Source organism: Carassius gibelio, chromosome B22, assembly GCF_023724105.1.
Source record: "Carassius gibelio isolate Cgi1373 ecotype wild population from Czech Republic chromosome B22, carGib1.2-hapl.c, whole genome shotgun sequence".
Taxonomy (NCBI): Eukaryota; Metazoa; Chordata; class Actinopteri; order Cypriniformes; family Cyprinidae; genus Carassius; species Carassius gibelio.
The window spans coordinates 41,954,411-41,968,191 of NC_068417.1; the positions used below are offsets into that span (position 1 = coordinate 41,954,411).

Below are 13,781 nucleotides of genomic sequence, written 5' to 3' on the forward strand. Positions count from 1 at the left end.
GGGAATATACTGCCTTTAATTATAATTTTGCATTATTGAGACACTGTTTTCCTAATGAATGTTGTTCAGTGCTTTGACGCAATGTATTTTGTTTAAAGCACTATATAAATAAAGGTGATTGATTGATTGATTGAATACCAGGTGCTGTAAGCTTTTTGGACATTTTTCACTTAGTATATAATAATTTTGCCAAAAAATAGAGTCAATGCCCGATCTCTGAATATTAACAGGTTTGGGCCTGGTTAGTACATGGATGGGAGACTGCCTGGGAATACCAGGTGCTTTAATCTTTTTGGAAAATTTCACGAATTATATAATAATCTTTCATTAAAAAAAAAAAAAAAGATTCAATGCCGATCTCTGAATCTTAGCAGGTTTAGGTCTGGTTAGTACTTTGATGAGAGACTGCCTAGGAATACCAGGTGCTTTTAGCTTTTGGGTTTTCTTTCCTACTTATATAATGTACTGGCGATTAGATTGGCTGGTCTTTAAATAGCCCTCTCTTTGCAGCAGTCTTCGCTTACGGCCATACCAACCTGGCTATGCCTGATCTCGTCTGATCTCTGAAGCTAAGCAGGTTTGGGCCTGGTTAGTACTTGGATGGGAGACCGCCTGGGAATACCAGGTGCTGTAAGCTTTTTGGACATTTTTCTCTTAGTTTTTAATAATTTTGCCAAAAAATAGAGTCAATGCCCGATCTCTGAATCTTAGCAGGTTTAGGTCTGGTTAGTACTTTTATGAGAGACTGCCTAGGAATACCAGGTGCTTTAAGCTTTTGGGTTTTCTTTCCTACTTATATAATGTACTGGCGATAAGATTGGCTGGTCTTTAAATAGCCCTCTCTTTGCAGCAGACTTCGCTTACGGCCATACCAACCTGGCTATGTCCGATCTCGTCTGATCTCGGAAGCTAAGCAGGTTTGGGCCTGGTTAGTACTTGGATGGGAGACCGCCTGGGAATTCCAGGTGCTGTAAGCTTTTTGGACATTTTTCACTTAGTATATAATAATTTTGCCAAAAAATAGAGTCAGTGCCTGATCTCTGAATATTAGCAGGTTTGGGCCTGTTTAGTACATGGATGGGAGACTGCCTGGGAATATACTGCCTTTAATTATAATTTTGCATTATTGAGACACTGTTTTCCTAATGAATGTTGTTCAGTGCTTTGACGCAATGTATTTTGTTTAAAGCACTATATAAATAAAGGTGATTGATTGATTGATTGAATACCAGGTGCTGTAAGCTTTTTGGACATTTTTCACTTAGTATATAATAATTTTTCCAAAAAATAGAGTCAATGCCCGATCTCTGAATATTAGCAGGTTTGGGCCTGGTTAGTACATGGATGGGAGACTGCCTGGGAATACCAGGTGCTTTAATCTTTTTGGAAAATTTCACGAATTATATAATAATCTTTCATTAAAAAAAAAAAAAAGATTCAATGCCTGATCTCTGAATCTTAGCAGGTTTAGGTCTGGTTAGTACTTTGATGAGAGACTGCCTAGGAATACCAGGTGCTTTTAGCTTTTGGGTTTTCTTTCCTACTTATATAATGTACTGGCGATTAGATTGGCTGGCCTTTAAATAGCCCTCTCTTTGCAGCAGTCTTCGCTTACGGCCATACCAACCTGGCTATGCCTGATCTTGTCTGATCTCTGAAGCTAAGCAGGTTTGGGCCTGGTTAGTACTTGGATGGGAGACCGCCTGGGAATACCAGGTGCTGTAAGCTTTTTGGACATTTTTCTCTTAGTTTTTAATAATTTTGCCAAAAAATAGAGTCAATGCCCGATCTCTGAATCTTAGCAGGTTTAGGTCTGGTTAGTACTTTTATGAGAGACTGCCTAGGAATACCAGGTGCTTTAAGCTTTTGGGTTTTCTTTCCTACTTATATAATGTACTGGCGATAAGATTGGCTGGTCTTTAAATAGCCCTCTCTTTGCAGCAGACTTCGCTTACGGCCATACCAACCTGGCTATGTCCGATCTCGTCTGATCTCGGAAGCTAAGCAGGTTTGGGCCTGGTTAGTACTTGGATGGGAGACCGCCTGGGAATACCAGGTGCTGTAAGCTTTTTGGACATTTTTCACTTAGTTTTTAATAATTTTGCCAAAAAATAGAGTCAATGCCCGATCTCTGAATCTTAGCAGGTTTAGGTCTGGTTAGTACTTTTATGAGAGACTGCCTAGGAATACCAGGTGCTTTAAGCTTTTGGGTTTTCTTTCCTACTTATATAATGTACTGGCGATAAGATTGGCTGTTCTTTAAATAGCCCTCTCTTTGCAGCAGACTTCGCTTACGGCCATACCAACCTGGCTATGGCCGATCTCGTCTGATCTCGGAAGCTAAGCAGGTTTGGGCCTGGTTAGTACTTGGATGGGAGCCCGCCTGGGTATACCAGGTGCTGTAAGCTTTTTGGACATTTTTCACTTAGTATATAATAATTTTGCCAAAAAATATAGTCAATGCCCGATCTCTGAATATTAGCAGGTTTGGGCCTGGTTAGTACATGGATGGGAGACTGCCTGGGAATACCAGGTGCTTTAATCTTTTTGGAAAATTTCACGAATTATATAATAATCTTTCATTAAAAAAAAAAAAAAAGATTCAATGCCCGATCTCTGAATCTTAGCAGGTTTAGGTCTGGTTAGTACTTTGATGAGAGACTGCCTAGGAATACCAGGTGCTTTTAGCTTTTGGGTTTTCTTTCCTACTTATATAATGTACTGGCGATTAGATTGGCTGGTCTTTAAATAGCCCTCTCTTTGCAGCAGTCTTCGCTTACGGCCATACCAACCTGGCTATGCCTGATCTCGTCTGATCTCTGAAGCTAAGCAGGTTTGGGCCTGGTTAGTACTTGGATGGGAGACCGCCTGGGAATACCAGGTGTTGTAATCTTTTTGGACATTTTTCTCTTAGTTTTTAATAATTTTGCCAAAAAATAGAGTCAATGCCCGATCTCTGAATCTTAGCAGGTTTAGGTCTGGTTAGTACTTTTATGAGAGACTGCCTGGGAATACCAGGTGCTTTAAGCTTTTGGGTTTTCTTTCCTACTTATATAATGTACTGGCGATAAGATTGGCTGGTCTTTAAATAGCCCTCTCTTTGCAGCAGACTTCGCTTACGGCCATACCAACCTGGCTATGTCCGATCTTGTCTGATCTCGGAAGCTAAGCAGGTTTGGGCCTGGTTAGTACTTGGATGGGAGACCGCCTGGGAATTCCAGGTGCTGTAAGCTTTTTGGACATTTTTCACTTAGTATATAATAATTTTGCCAAAAAATAGAGTCAGTGCCTGATCTCTGAATATTAGCAGGTTTGGGCCTGTTTAGTACATGGATGGGAGACTGCCTGGGAATATACTGCCTTTAATTATAATTTTGCATTATTGAGACACTGTTTTCCTAATGAATGTTGTTCAGTGCTTTGACGCAATGTATTTTGTTTAAAGCACTATATAAATAAAGGTGATTGATTGATTGATTGAATACCAGGTGCTGTAAGCTTTTTGGACATTTTTCACTTAGTATATAATAATTTTGCCAAAAAAAAAGTCAATGCCCGATCTCTGAATATTTGCAGGTTTGGGCCTGGTTAGTACATGGATGGGAGACAGCCTGGGAATACCAGGTGCTTTAATCTTTTTGGAAAATTTCACGAATTATATAATAATCTTTCATTAAAAAAAAAAAAAAGAGTCAATGCCCGATCTCTGAATCTTAGCAGGTTTAGGTCTGGTTAGTACTTTGATGAGAGACTGCCTAGGAATACCAGGTGCTTTAAGCTTTTGGGCTTCCTTTCCTACTTATATAATGTACTGGCGATAAGATTGGCTGGTCTTTAAATAGCCCTCTCTTTGCAACAGATTTCGCTTACGGCCATACCAACCTGGCTATGCCCGATCTTGTCCGATCTCGGAAGCTAAGCAGGTTTGGGCCTGGTTAGTACTTGGATGGGAGACCGCCTGGGAATACCAGGTGCTGTAAACTATTTGGACATTTTTCACTTAGTTTATAATAATTTTGCCAAAAAATAGAGTCAATGCCCGATCTCTGAATCTTAGCAGGTTTAGGTCTGGTTAGTTTTTTTATTAGAGACTGCCTAGGAATACCAGGTGCTTTAAGCTTTTGGGTTTTCTTTACTACTTATATAATGTACTGGCGATAAGATTGGCTGTTCTTTAAATAGCCCTCTCTTTGCAGCAGACTTCGCTTACGGCCATACCAACCTGGCTATGCCCGAACTCGTCTGATCTCGGAAGCTAAGCAGGTTTGGGCCTGGTTAGTACTTGGATGGGAGCCCGCCTGGGTATACCAGGTGCTGTAAGCTTTTTGGACATTTTTCACTTAGTATATAATAATTTTGCCAAAAAATAGAGTCAATGCCCGATCTCTGAATATTAGCAGGTTTGGGCCTGGTTAGTACATGGATGGGAGACTGCCTGGGAATACCAGGTGCTTTAATCTTTTTGGAAAATTTCACGAATTATATAATAATCTTTCATTAAAAAAAAAAAAAAAAGATTCAATGCCCGATCTCTGAATCTTAGCAGGTTTAGGTCTGGTTAGTACTTTGATGAGAGACTGCCTAGGAATACCAGGTGCTTTAAGCTTTTGGGTTTTCTTTCCTACTTATATAATGTACTGGCGATAAGATTGGCTGTTCTTTAAATAGCCCTCTCTTTGCAGCAGACTTCGCTTACGGCCATACCAACCTGGCTATGCCCGATCTCGTCTGATCTCGGAAGCTAAGCAGGTTTGGGCCTGGTTAGTACTTGGATGGGAGCCCGCCTGGGTATACCAGGTGCTGTAAGCTTTTTGGACATTTTTCACTTAGTATATAATAATTTTGCCAAAAAATAGAGTCAATGCCCGATCTCTGAATATTAGCAGGTTTGGGCCTGGTTAGTACATGGATGGGAGACTGCCTGGGAATACCAGGTGCTTTAATCTTTTTGGAAAATTTCACGAATTATATAATAATCTTTCATTAAACAAAAAAAAAAAGATTCAATGCCCGATCTCTGAATCTTAGCAGGTTTAGGTCTGGTTAGTACTTTGATGAGAGACTGCCTAGGAATACCAGGTGCTTTTAGCTTTTGGGTTTTCTTTCCTACTTATATAATGTACTGGCGATTAGATTGGCTGGTCTTTAAATAGCCCTCTCTTTGCAGCAGTCTTCGCTTACGGCCATACCAACCTGGCTATGCCTGATCTCGTCTGATCTCTGAAGCTAAGCAGGTTTGGGCATGGTTAGTACTTGGATGGGAGACCGCCTGGGAATACCAGGTGCTGTAAGCTTTTTGGACATTTTTCTCTTAGTTTTTAATAATTTTGCCAAAAAATAGAGTCAATGCCCGATCTCTGAATCTTAGCAGGTTTAGGTCTGGTTAGTACTTTTATGAGAGACTGCCTAGGAATACCAGGTGCTTTAAGCTTTTGGGTTTTCTTTCCTACTTATATAATGTACTGGCGATAAGATTGGCTGGTCTTTAAATACCCCTCTCTTTGCAGAAGACTTCGCTTACGGCCATACCAACCTGGCTATGTCCGATCTTGTCTGATCTCGGAAGCTAAGCAGGTTTGGGCCTGGTTAGTACTTGGATGGGAGACCGCCTGGGAATTCCAGGTGCTGTAAGCTTTTTGGACATTTTTCACTTAGTATATAATAATTTTGCCAAAAAATAGAGTCAGTGCCTGATCTCTGAATATTAGCAGGTTTGGGCCTGTTTAGTACATGGATGGGAAACTGCCTGGGAATATACTGCCTTTAATTATAATTTTGCATCATTGAGACACTGTTTTCCTAATGAATGTTGTTCAGTGCTTTGACGCAATGTATTTTGTTTAAAGCACTATATAAATAAAGGTGATTGATTGATTGATTGAATACCAGGTGCTGTAAGCTTTTTGGACATTTTTCACTTAGTATATAATAATTTTGCCAAAAAATAGAGTCAATGCCCGATCTCTGAATATTAGCAGGTTTGGGCCTGGTTAGTACATGGATGGGAGACTGCCTGGGAATACCAGGTGCTTTAATCTTTTTGGAAAATTTCACGAATTATATAATAATCTTTCATAAAAAAAAAAAAAAAAGATTCAATGCCCGATCTCTGAATCTTAGCAGGTTTAGGTCTGGTTAGTACTTTGATGAGAGACTGCCTAGGAATACCAGGTGCTTTTAGCTTTTGGGTTTTCTTTCCTACTTATATAATGTACTGGCGATTAGATTGGCTGGTCTTTAAATAGCCCTCTCTTTGCAGCAGTCTTCGCTTACGGCCATACCAACCTGGCTATGCCTGATCTCGTCTGATCTCTGAAGCTAAGCAGGTTTGGGCCTGGTTAGTACTTGGATGGGAGACCGCCTGGGAATACCAGGTGCTGTAAACTTTTTGGACATTTTTCTCTTAGTTTTTAATAATTTTGCCAAAAAATAGAGTCAATGCCCGATCTCTGAATCTTAGCAGGTTTAGGTCTGGTTAGTACTTTTATGAGAGACTGCCTAGGAATACCAGGTGCTTTAAGCTTTTGGGTTTTCTTTCCTACTTATATAATGTACTGGCGATTAGATTGGCTGGTCTTTAAATAGCCCTCTCTTTGCAGCAGTCTTCGCTTACGGCCATACCAACCTGGCTATGCCTGATCTCGTCTGATCTCTGAAGCTAAGCAGGTTTGGGCCTGGTTAGTACTTGGATGGGAGACCGCCTGGGAATACCAGGTGCTGTAAGCTTTTTGGACATTTTTCACTTAGTTTTTAATAATTTTGCCAAAAAATAGAGTCAATGCCCGATCTCTGAATCTTAGCAGGTTTAGGTCTGGTTAGTACTTTTATGAGAGACTGCCTAGGAATACCAGGTGCTTTAAGCTTTTGGGTTTTCTTTCCTACTTATATAATGTACTGGCGATAAGATTGGCTGTTCTTTAAATAGCCCTCTCTTTGCAGCAGACTTCGCTTACGGCCATACCAACCTGGCTATGCCCGATCTCGTCTGATCTCGGAAGCTAAGCAGGTTTGGGCCTGGTTAGTACTTGGATGGGAGCCCGCCTGGGTATACCAGGTGCTGTAAGCTTTTTGGACATTTTTCACTTAGTATATAATAATTTTGCCAAAAAATAGAGTCAATGCCCGATCTCTGAATATTAGCAGGTTTGGGCCTGGTTAGTACATGGATGGGAGACTGCCTGGGAATACCAGGTGCTTTAATCTTTTTGGAAAATTTCACGAATTATATAATAATCTTTCATTAAAAAAAAAAAAAAAAAAGATTCAATGCCCGATCTCTGAATCTTAGCAGGTTTAGGTCTGGTTAGTACTTTGATGAGAGACTGCCTAGGAATACCAGGTGCTTTTAGCTTTTGGGTTTTCTTTCCTACTTATATAATGTACTGGCGATTAGATTGGCTGGTCTTTAAATAGCCCTCTCTTTGCAGCAGTCTTCGCTTACGGCCATACCAACCTGGCTATGCCTGATCTCGTCTGATCTCTGAAGCTAAGCAGGTTTGGGCCTGGTTAGTACTTGGATGGGAGACCGCCTGGGAATACCAGGTGCTGTAAGCTTTTTGGACATTTTTCTCTTAGTTTTTAATAATTTTGCCAAAAAATAGAGTCAATGCCCGATCTCTGAATCTTAGCAGGTTTAGGTCTGGTTAGTACTTTGATGAGAGACTGCCTAGGAATACCAGGTGCTTTAAGCTTTTGGGTTTTCTTTCCTACTTATATAATGTACTGGCGATAAGATTGGCTGGTCTTTAAATACCCCTCTCTTTGCAGCAGACTTCGCTTATGGCCATACCAACCTGGCTATGTCCGATCTTGTCTGATCTCGGAAGCTAAGCAGGTTTGGGCCTGGTTAGTACTTGGATGGGAGACCGCCTGGGAATTCCAGGTGCTGTAAGCTTTTTGGACATTTTTCACTTAGTATATAATAATTATGCCAAAAAATAGAGTCAGTGCCTGATCTCTGAATATTAGCAGGTTTGGGCCTGTTTAGTACATGGATGGGAGACTGCCTGGGAATATACTGCCTTTAATTATAATTTTGCATTATTGAGACACTGTTTTCATAATGAATGTTGTTCAGTGCTTTGACGCAATGTATTTTGTTTAAAGCACTATATAAATAAAGGTGATTGATTGATTGATTGAATACCAGGTGCTGTAAGCTTTTTGGACATTTTTCACTTAGTATATAATAATTTTTCCAAAAAATAGAGTCAATGCCCGATCTCTGAATATTAGCAGGTTTGGGCCTGGTTAGTACATGGATGGGAGACTGCCTGGGAATACCAGGTGCTTTAATCTTTTTGGAAAATTTCACGAATTATATAATAATCTTTCATTAAAAAAAAAAAAAAGATTCAATGCCTGATCTCTGAATCTTAGCAGGTTTAGGTCTGGTTAGTACTTTGATGAGAGACTGCCTAGGAATACCAGGTGCTTTTAGCTTTTGGGTTTTCTTTCCTACTTATATAATGTACTGGCGATTAGATTGGCTGGTCTTTAAATAGCCCTCTCTTTGCAGCAGTCTTCGCTTACGGCCATACCAACCTGGCTATGCCTGATCTCGTCTGATCTCTGAAGCTAAGCAGGTTTGGGCCTGGTTAGTACTTGGATGGGAGACCGCCTGGGAATACCAGGTGCTGTAAGCTTTTTGGACATTTTTCTCTTAGTTTTTAATAATTTTGCCAAAAAATAGAGTCAATGCCCGATCTCTGAATCTTAGCAGGTTTAGGTCTGGTTAGTACTTTTATGAGAGACTGCCTAGGAATACCAGGTGCTTTAAGCTTTTGGGTTTTCTTTCCTACTTATATAATGTACTGGCGATAAGATTGGCTGGTCTTTAAATAGCCCTCTCTTTGCAGCAGACTTCGCTTACGGCCATACCAACCTGGCTATGTCCGATCTCGTCTGATCTCGGAAGCTAAGCAGGTTTGGGCCTGGTTAGTACTTGGATGGGAGACCGCCTGGGAATACCAGGTGCTGTAAGCTTTTTGGACATTTTTCACTTAGTTTTTAATAATTTTGCCAAAAAATAGAGTCAATGCCCGATCTCTGAATATTAGCAGGTTTGGGCCTGGTTAGTACATGGATGGGAGACTGCCTGGGAATACCAGGTGCTTTAATCTTTTTGGAAAATTTCACGAATTATATAATAATCTTTCATTAAAAAAAAAAAAAAAGATTCAATGCCCGATCTCTGAATCTTAGCAGGTTTAGGTCTGGTTAGTACTTTGATGAGAGACTGCCTAGGAATACCAGGTGCTTTTAGCTTTTGGGTTTTCTTTCCTACTTATATAATGTACTGGCGATTAGATTGGCTGGTCTTTAAATAGCCCTCTCTTTGCAGCAGTCTTCGCTTACGGCCATACCAACCTGGCTATGCCTGATCTCGTCTGATCTCTGAAGCTAAGCAGGTTTGGGCCTGGTTAGTACTTGGATGGGAGACCGCCTGGGAATACCAGGTGCTGTAAGCTTTTTGGACATTTTTCTCTTAGTTTTTAATAATTTTGCCAAAAAATAGAGTCAATGCCCGATCTCTGAATCTTAGCAGGTTTAGGTCTGGTTAGTACTTTTATGAGAGACTGCCTAGGAATACCAGGTGCTTTAAGCTTTTGGGTTTTCTTTCCTACTTATATAATGTACTGGCGATAAGATTGGCTGGTCTTTAAATACCCCTCTCTTTGCAGCAGACTTCGCTTACGACCATACCAACCTGGCTATGTCCGATCTTGTCTGATCTCGGAAGCTAAGCAGGTTTGGGCCTGGTTAGTACTTGGATGGGAGACCGCCTGGGAATTCCAGGTGCTGTAAGCTTTTTGGACATTTTTCACTTAGTATATAATAATTTTGCCAAAAAATAGAGTCAGTGCCTGATCTCTGAATATTAGCAGGTTTGGGCCTGTTTAGTACATGGATGGGAGACTGCCTGGGAATATACTGCCTTTAATTATAATTTTGCATTATTGAGACACTGTTTTCCTAATGAATGTTGTTCAGTGCTTTGACGCAATGTATTTTGTTTAAAGCACTATATAAATAAAGGTGATTGATTGATTGATTGAATACCAGGTGCTGTAAGCTTTTTGGACATTTTTCACTTAGTATATAATAATTTTGCCAAAAAAAAAGTCAATGCCCGATCTCTGAATATTTGCAGGTTTGGGCCTGGTTAGTACATGGATGGGAGACAGCCTGGGAATACCAGGTGCTTTAATCTTTTTGGAAAATTTCACGAATTATATAATAATCTTTCATTAAAAAAAAAAAAAGAGTCAATGCCCGATCTCTGAATCTTAGCAGGTTTGGGCCTGGTTAGTACTTGGATGGGAGACCGCCTGGGAATACCAGGTGCTGTAAACTTTTTGGACATTTTTCACTTAGTTTATAATAATTTTGCCAAAAAATAGAGTCAATGCCCGATCTCTGAATCTTAGCAGGTTTAGGTCTGGTTAGTTTTTTTATTAGAGACTGCCTAGGAATACCAGGTGCTTTAAGCTTTTGGGTTTTCTTTACTACTTATATAATGTACTGGCGATAAGATTGGCTGTTCTTTAAATAGCCCTCTCTTTGCAGCAGACTTCGCTTACGGCCATACCAACCTGGCTATGCCCGATCTCGTCTGATCTCGGAAGCTAAGCAGGTTTGGGCCTGGTTAGTACTTGGATGGGAGACCGCCTGGGAATTCCAGGTGCTGTAAGCTTTTTGGACATTTTTCACTTAGTATATAATAATTTTGCCAAAAAATAGAGTCAGTGCCTGATCTCTGAATATTAGCAGGTTTGGGCCTGTTTAGTACATGGATGGGAGACTGCCTGGGAATATACTGCCTTTAATTATAATTTTGCATTATTGAGACACTGTTTTCCTAATGAATGTTGTTCAGTGCTTTGACGCAATGTATTTTGTTTAAAGCACTATATAAATAAAGGTGATTGATTGATTGATTGAATACCAGGTGCTGTAAGCTTTTTGGACATTTTTCACTTAGTATATAATAATTTTGCCAAAAAAAAAGTCAATGCCCGATCTCTGAATATTTGCAGGTTTGGGCCTGGTTAGTACATGGATGGGAGACAGCCTGGGAATACCAGGTGCTTTAATCTTTTTGGAAAATTTCACGAATTATATAATAATCTTTCATTAAAAAAAAAAAAAGAGTCAATGCCCGATCTCTGAATCTTAGCAGGTTTGGGCCTGGTTAGTACTTGGATGGGAGACCGCCTGGGAATACCAGGTGCTGTAAACTTTTTGGACATTTTTCACTTAGTTTATAATAATTTTGCCAAAAAATAGAGTCAATGCCCGATCTCTGAATCTTAGCAGGTTTAGGTCTGGTTAGTTTTTTTATTAGAGACTGCCTAGGAATACCAGGTGCTTTAAGCTTTTGGGTTTTCTTTACTACTTATATAATGTACTGGCGATAAGATTGGCTGTTCTTTAAATAGCCCTCTCTTTGCAGCAGACTTCGCTTACGGCCATACCAACCTGGCTATGCCCGATCTCGTCTGATCTCGGAAGCTAAGCAGGTTTGGGCCTGGTTAGTACTTGGATGGGAGACCGCCTGGGAATTCCAGGTGCTGTAAGCTTTTTGGACATTTTTCACTTAGTATATAATAATTTTGCCAAAAAATAGAGTCAGTGCCTGATCTCTGAATATTAGCAGGTTTGGGCCTGTTTAGTACATGGATGGGAGACTGCCTGGGAATATACTGCCTTTAATTATAATTTTGCATTATTGAGACACTGTTTTCCTAATGAATGTTGTTCAGTGCTTTGACGCAATGTATTTTGTTTAAAGCACTATATAAATAAAGGTGATTGATTGATTGATTGAATACCAGGTGCTGTAAGCTTTTTGGACATTTTTCACTTAGTATATAATAATTTTGCCAAAAAAAAAGTCAATGCCCGATCTCTGAATATTTGCAGGTTTGGGCCTGGTTAGTACATGGATGGGAGACAGCCTGGGAATACCAGGTGCTTTAATCTTTTTGGAAAATTTCACGAATTATATAATAATCTTTCATTAAAAAAAAAAAAAAGAGTCAATGCCCGATCTCTGAATCTTAGCAGGTTTGGGCCTGGTTAGTACTTGGATGGGAGACCGCCTGGGAATACCAGGTGCTGTAAACTTTTTGGACATTTTTCACTTAGTTTATAATAATTTTGCCAAAAAATAGAGTCAATGCCCGATCTCTGAATCTTAGCAGGTTTAGGTCTGGTTAGTTTTTTTATTAGAGACTGCCTAGGAATACCAGGTGCTTTAAGCTTTTGGGTTTTCTTTACTACTTATATAATGTACTGGCGATAAGATTGGCTGTTCTTTAAATAGCCCTCTCTTTGCAGCAGACTTCGCTTACGGCCATACCAACCTGGCTATGCCCGATCTCGTCTGATCTCGGAAGCTAAGCAGGTTTGGGCCTGGTTAGTACTTGGATGGGAGACCGCCTGGGAATACCAGGTGCTGTAAGCTTTTTGGACATTTTTCACTTAGTATATAATAATTTTGCCAAAAAATAGAGTCAATGCCCGATCTCTGAATATTTGCAGGTTTGGGCCTGGTTAGTACATGGATGGGAGACTGCCTGGGAATACCAGGTGCTTTAATCTTTTTGGAAAATTTCACGAATTATATAATAATCTTTCATTAAAAAAAAAAAAAGATTCAATGCCTGATCTCTGAATCTTAGCAGGTTTAGGTCTGGTTAGTACTTTGATGAGAGACTGCCTAGGAATACCAGGTGCTTTTAGCTTTTGGGTTTTCTTTCCTACTTATATAATGTACTGGCGATTAGATTGGCTGGTCTTTAAATAGCCCTCTCTTTGCAGCAGTCTTCGCTTACGGCCATACCAACCTGGCTATGCCTGATCTCTGAAGCTAAGCAGGTTTGGGCCTGGTTAGTACTTGGATGGGAGACCGCCTGGGAATACCAGGTGCTGTAAGCTTTTTGGACATTTTTCTCTTAGTTTTTAATAATTTTGCAAAAAAATAGAGTCAATGCCCGATCTCTGAATCTTAGCAGGTTTAGGTCTGGTTAGTACTTTTATGAGAGACTGCCTAGGAATACCAGGTGCTTTAAGCTTTTGGGTTTTCTTTCCTACTTATATAATGTACTGGCGATAAGATTGGCTGGTCTTTAAATAGCCCTCTCTTTGCAGCAGACTTCGCTTACGGCCATACCAACCTGGCTATGTCCGATCTCGTCTGATCTCGGAAGCTAAGCAGGTTTGGGCCTGGTTAGTACTTGGATGGGAGACCGCCTGGGAATACCAGGTGCTGTAAGCTTTTTGGACATTTTTCACTTAGTTTTTAATAATTTTGCCAAAAAATAGAGTCAATGCCCGATCTCTGAATCTTAGCAGGTTTGGGTCTGGTTAGTACTTTTATGAGAGACTGCCTAGGAATACCAGGTGCTTTAAGCTTTTGGGTTTTCTTTCCTACTTATATAATGCACTGGCGATAAGATTGGCTGTTCTTTAAATAGCCCTCTCTTTGCAGCAGACTTTGCTTACGGCCATACCAACCTGGCTATGCCCGATCTCGTCTGATCTCGGAAGCTAAGCAGGTTTGGGCCTGGTTAGTACTTGGATGGGAGCCCGCCTGGGTATACCAGGTGCTGTAAGCTTTTTGGACATTTTTCACTTAGTATATAATAATTTTGCCAAAAAATAGAGTCAATGCCCGATCTCTGAATATTAGCAGGTTTGGGCCTGGTTAGTACATGGATGGGAGACTGCCTGGGAATACCAGGTGCTTTAATCTTTTTGGAAAATTTCACGAATTA

At 40.2% G+C, this 13,781-nt stretch overlaps 26 non-coding genes and 1 pseudogene across 26 annotated transcripts; all 27 read left to right on the plus strand.

Moving 5' to 3' along the window:
- The first annotated feature begins 518 nt into the window (after positions 1 to 518).
- LOC127997768 (5S ribosomal RNA) lies at positions 519 to 637 on the plus strand. The gene has a single exon (XR_008170627.1). It is a non-coding gene; the product is annotated as a 5S ribosomal RNA (ribosomal RNA).
- A 221-nt stretch (positions 638 to 858) lies between these two features.
- Positions 859 to 977, plus strand: LOC127997656 (5S ribosomal RNA). Its single transcript, XR_008170519.1, has one exon. It is a non-coding gene; the product is annotated as a 5S ribosomal RNA (ribosomal RNA).
- A 632-nt stretch (positions 978 to 1,609) lies between these two features.
- LOC128003183 (5S ribosomal RNA) lies at positions 1,610 to 1,728 on the plus strand. The gene has a single exon (XR_008175911.1). It is a non-coding gene; the product is annotated as a 5S ribosomal RNA (ribosomal RNA).
- A 221-nt stretch (positions 1,729 to 1,949) lies between these two features.
- Positions 1,950 to 2,068, plus strand: LOC127996725 (5S ribosomal RNA). Its single transcript, XR_008169617.1, has one exon. It is a non-coding gene; the product is annotated as a 5S ribosomal RNA (ribosomal RNA).
- A 221-nt stretch (positions 2,069 to 2,289) lies between these two features.
- LOC128005124 (5S ribosomal RNA) lies at positions 2,290 to 2,408 on the plus strand. The gene has a single exon (XR_008177787.1). It is a non-coding gene; the product is annotated as a 5S ribosomal RNA (ribosomal RNA).
- Positions 2,409 to 2,774: 366 nt separating this feature from the next.
- LOC128003354 (5S ribosomal RNA) lies at positions 2,775 to 2,893 on the plus strand. Its single transcript, XR_008176079.1, has one exon. It is a non-coding gene; the product is annotated as a 5S ribosomal RNA (ribosomal RNA).
- Positions 2,894 to 3,114: 221 nt separating this feature from the next.
- Positions 3,115 to 3,233, plus strand: LOC128003110 (5S ribosomal RNA). Its single transcript, XR_008175842.1, has one exon. It is a non-coding gene; the product is annotated as a 5S ribosomal RNA (ribosomal RNA).
- Positions 3,234 to 3,864: 631 nt separating this feature from the next.
- LOC128001430 (5S ribosomal RNA) lies at positions 3,865 to 3,983 on the plus strand. Its single transcript, XR_008174198.1, has one exon. It is a non-coding gene; the product is annotated as a 5S ribosomal RNA (ribosomal RNA).
- A 221-nt stretch (positions 3,984 to 4,204) lies between these two features.
- Positions 4,205 to 4,323, plus strand: LOC128004462 (5S ribosomal RNA). The gene has a single exon (XR_008177151.1). It is a non-coding gene; the product is annotated as a 5S ribosomal RNA (ribosomal RNA).
- Positions 4,324 to 4,690: 367 nt separating this feature from the next.
- On the plus strand, positions 4,691 to 4,809 carry LOC128002750 (5S ribosomal RNA). The gene has a single exon (XR_008175490.1). It is a non-coding gene; the product is annotated as a 5S ribosomal RNA (ribosomal RNA).
- A 366-nt stretch (positions 4,810 to 5,175) lies between these two features.
- Positions 5,176 to 5,294, plus strand: LOC128003485 (5S ribosomal RNA). Its single transcript, XR_008176208.1, has one exon. It is a non-coding gene; the product is annotated as a 5S ribosomal RNA (ribosomal RNA).
- Positions 5,295 to 5,515: 221 nt separating this feature from the next.
- On the plus strand, positions 5,516 to 5,634 carry LOC128003111 (5S ribosomal RNA). Its single transcript, XR_008175843.1, has one exon. It is a non-coding gene; the product is annotated as a 5S ribosomal RNA (ribosomal RNA).
- A 633-nt stretch (positions 5,635 to 6,267) lies between these two features.
- Positions 6,268 to 6,386, plus strand: LOC128002632 (5S ribosomal RNA). The gene has a single exon (XR_008175378.1). It is a non-coding gene; the product is annotated as a 5S ribosomal RNA (ribosomal RNA).
- A 221-nt stretch (positions 6,387 to 6,607) lies between these two features.
- Positions 6,608 to 6,726, plus strand: LOC127997769 (5S ribosomal RNA). Its single transcript, XR_008170628.1, has one exon. It is a non-coding gene; the product is annotated as a 5S ribosomal RNA (ribosomal RNA).
- Positions 6,727 to 6,947: 221 nt separating this feature from the next.
- LOC128002751 (5S ribosomal RNA) lies at positions 6,948 to 7,066 on the plus strand. Its single transcript, XR_008175491.1, has one exon. It is a non-coding gene; the product is annotated as a 5S ribosomal RNA (ribosomal RNA).
- Positions 7,067 to 7,435: 369 nt separating this feature from the next.
- Positions 7,436 to 7,554, plus strand: LOC127997770 (5S ribosomal RNA). The gene has a single exon (XR_008170629.1). It is a non-coding gene; the product is annotated as a 5S ribosomal RNA (ribosomal RNA).
- Positions 7,555 to 7,775: 221 nt separating this feature from the next.
- LOC128003826 (5S ribosomal RNA) lies at positions 7,776 to 7,894 on the plus strand. The gene has a single exon (XR_008176540.1). It is a non-coding gene; the product is annotated as a 5S ribosomal RNA (ribosomal RNA).
- A 632-nt stretch (positions 7,895 to 8,526) lies between these two features.
- On the plus strand, positions 8,527 to 8,645 carry LOC127997771 (5S ribosomal RNA). Its single transcript, XR_008170630.1, has one exon. It is a non-coding gene; the product is annotated as a 5S ribosomal RNA (ribosomal RNA).
- Positions 8,646 to 8,866: 221 nt separating this feature from the next.
- LOC127996726 (5S ribosomal RNA) lies at positions 8,867 to 8,985 on the plus strand. Its single transcript, XR_008169618.1, has one exon. It is a non-coding gene; the product is annotated as a 5S ribosomal RNA (ribosomal RNA).
- A 366-nt stretch (positions 8,986 to 9,351) lies between these two features.
- LOC127997772 (5S ribosomal RNA) lies at positions 9,352 to 9,470 on the plus strand. Its single transcript, XR_008170631.1, has one exon. It is a non-coding gene; the product is annotated as a 5S ribosomal RNA (ribosomal RNA).
- A 221-nt stretch (positions 9,471 to 9,691) lies between these two features.
- LOC128004980 (5S ribosomal RNA) lies at positions 9,692 to 9,810 on the plus strand. Its single transcript, XR_008177649.1, has one exon. It is a non-coding gene; the product is annotated as a 5S ribosomal RNA (ribosomal RNA).
- A 767-nt stretch (positions 9,811 to 10,577) lies between these two features.
- LOC127988773 (5S ribosomal RNA) lies at positions 10,578 to 10,696 on the plus strand. Its single transcript, XR_008161930.1, has one exon. It is a non-coding gene; the product is annotated as a 5S ribosomal RNA (ribosomal RNA).
- A 767-nt stretch (positions 10,697 to 11,463) lies between these two features.
- LOC127988775 (5S ribosomal RNA) lies at positions 11,464 to 11,582 on the plus strand. Its single transcript, XR_008161931.1, has one exon. It is a non-coding gene; the product is annotated as a 5S ribosomal RNA (ribosomal RNA).
- Positions 11,583 to 12,350: 768 nt separating this feature from the next.
- Positions 12,351 to 12,469, plus strand: LOC127995626 (5S ribosomal RNA). Its single transcript, XR_008168567.1, has one exon. It is a non-coding gene; the product is annotated as a 5S ribosomal RNA (ribosomal RNA).
- Positions 12,470 to 12,833: 364 nt separating this feature from the next.
- On the plus strand, positions 12,834 to 12,942 carry LOC128006720 (uncharacterized; annotated as a pseudogene).
- A 221-nt stretch (positions 12,943 to 13,163) lies between these two features.
- Positions 13,164 to 13,282, plus strand: LOC127996727 (5S ribosomal RNA). Its single transcript, XR_008169619.1, has one exon. It is a non-coding gene; the product is annotated as a 5S ribosomal RNA (ribosomal RNA).
- Positions 13,283 to 13,503: 221 nt separating this feature from the next.
- Positions 13,504 to 13,622, plus strand: LOC128002752 (5S ribosomal RNA). The gene has a single exon (XR_008175492.1). It is a non-coding gene; the product is annotated as a 5S ribosomal RNA (ribosomal RNA).
- Positions 13,623 to 13,781: the final 159 nt, after the last annotated feature.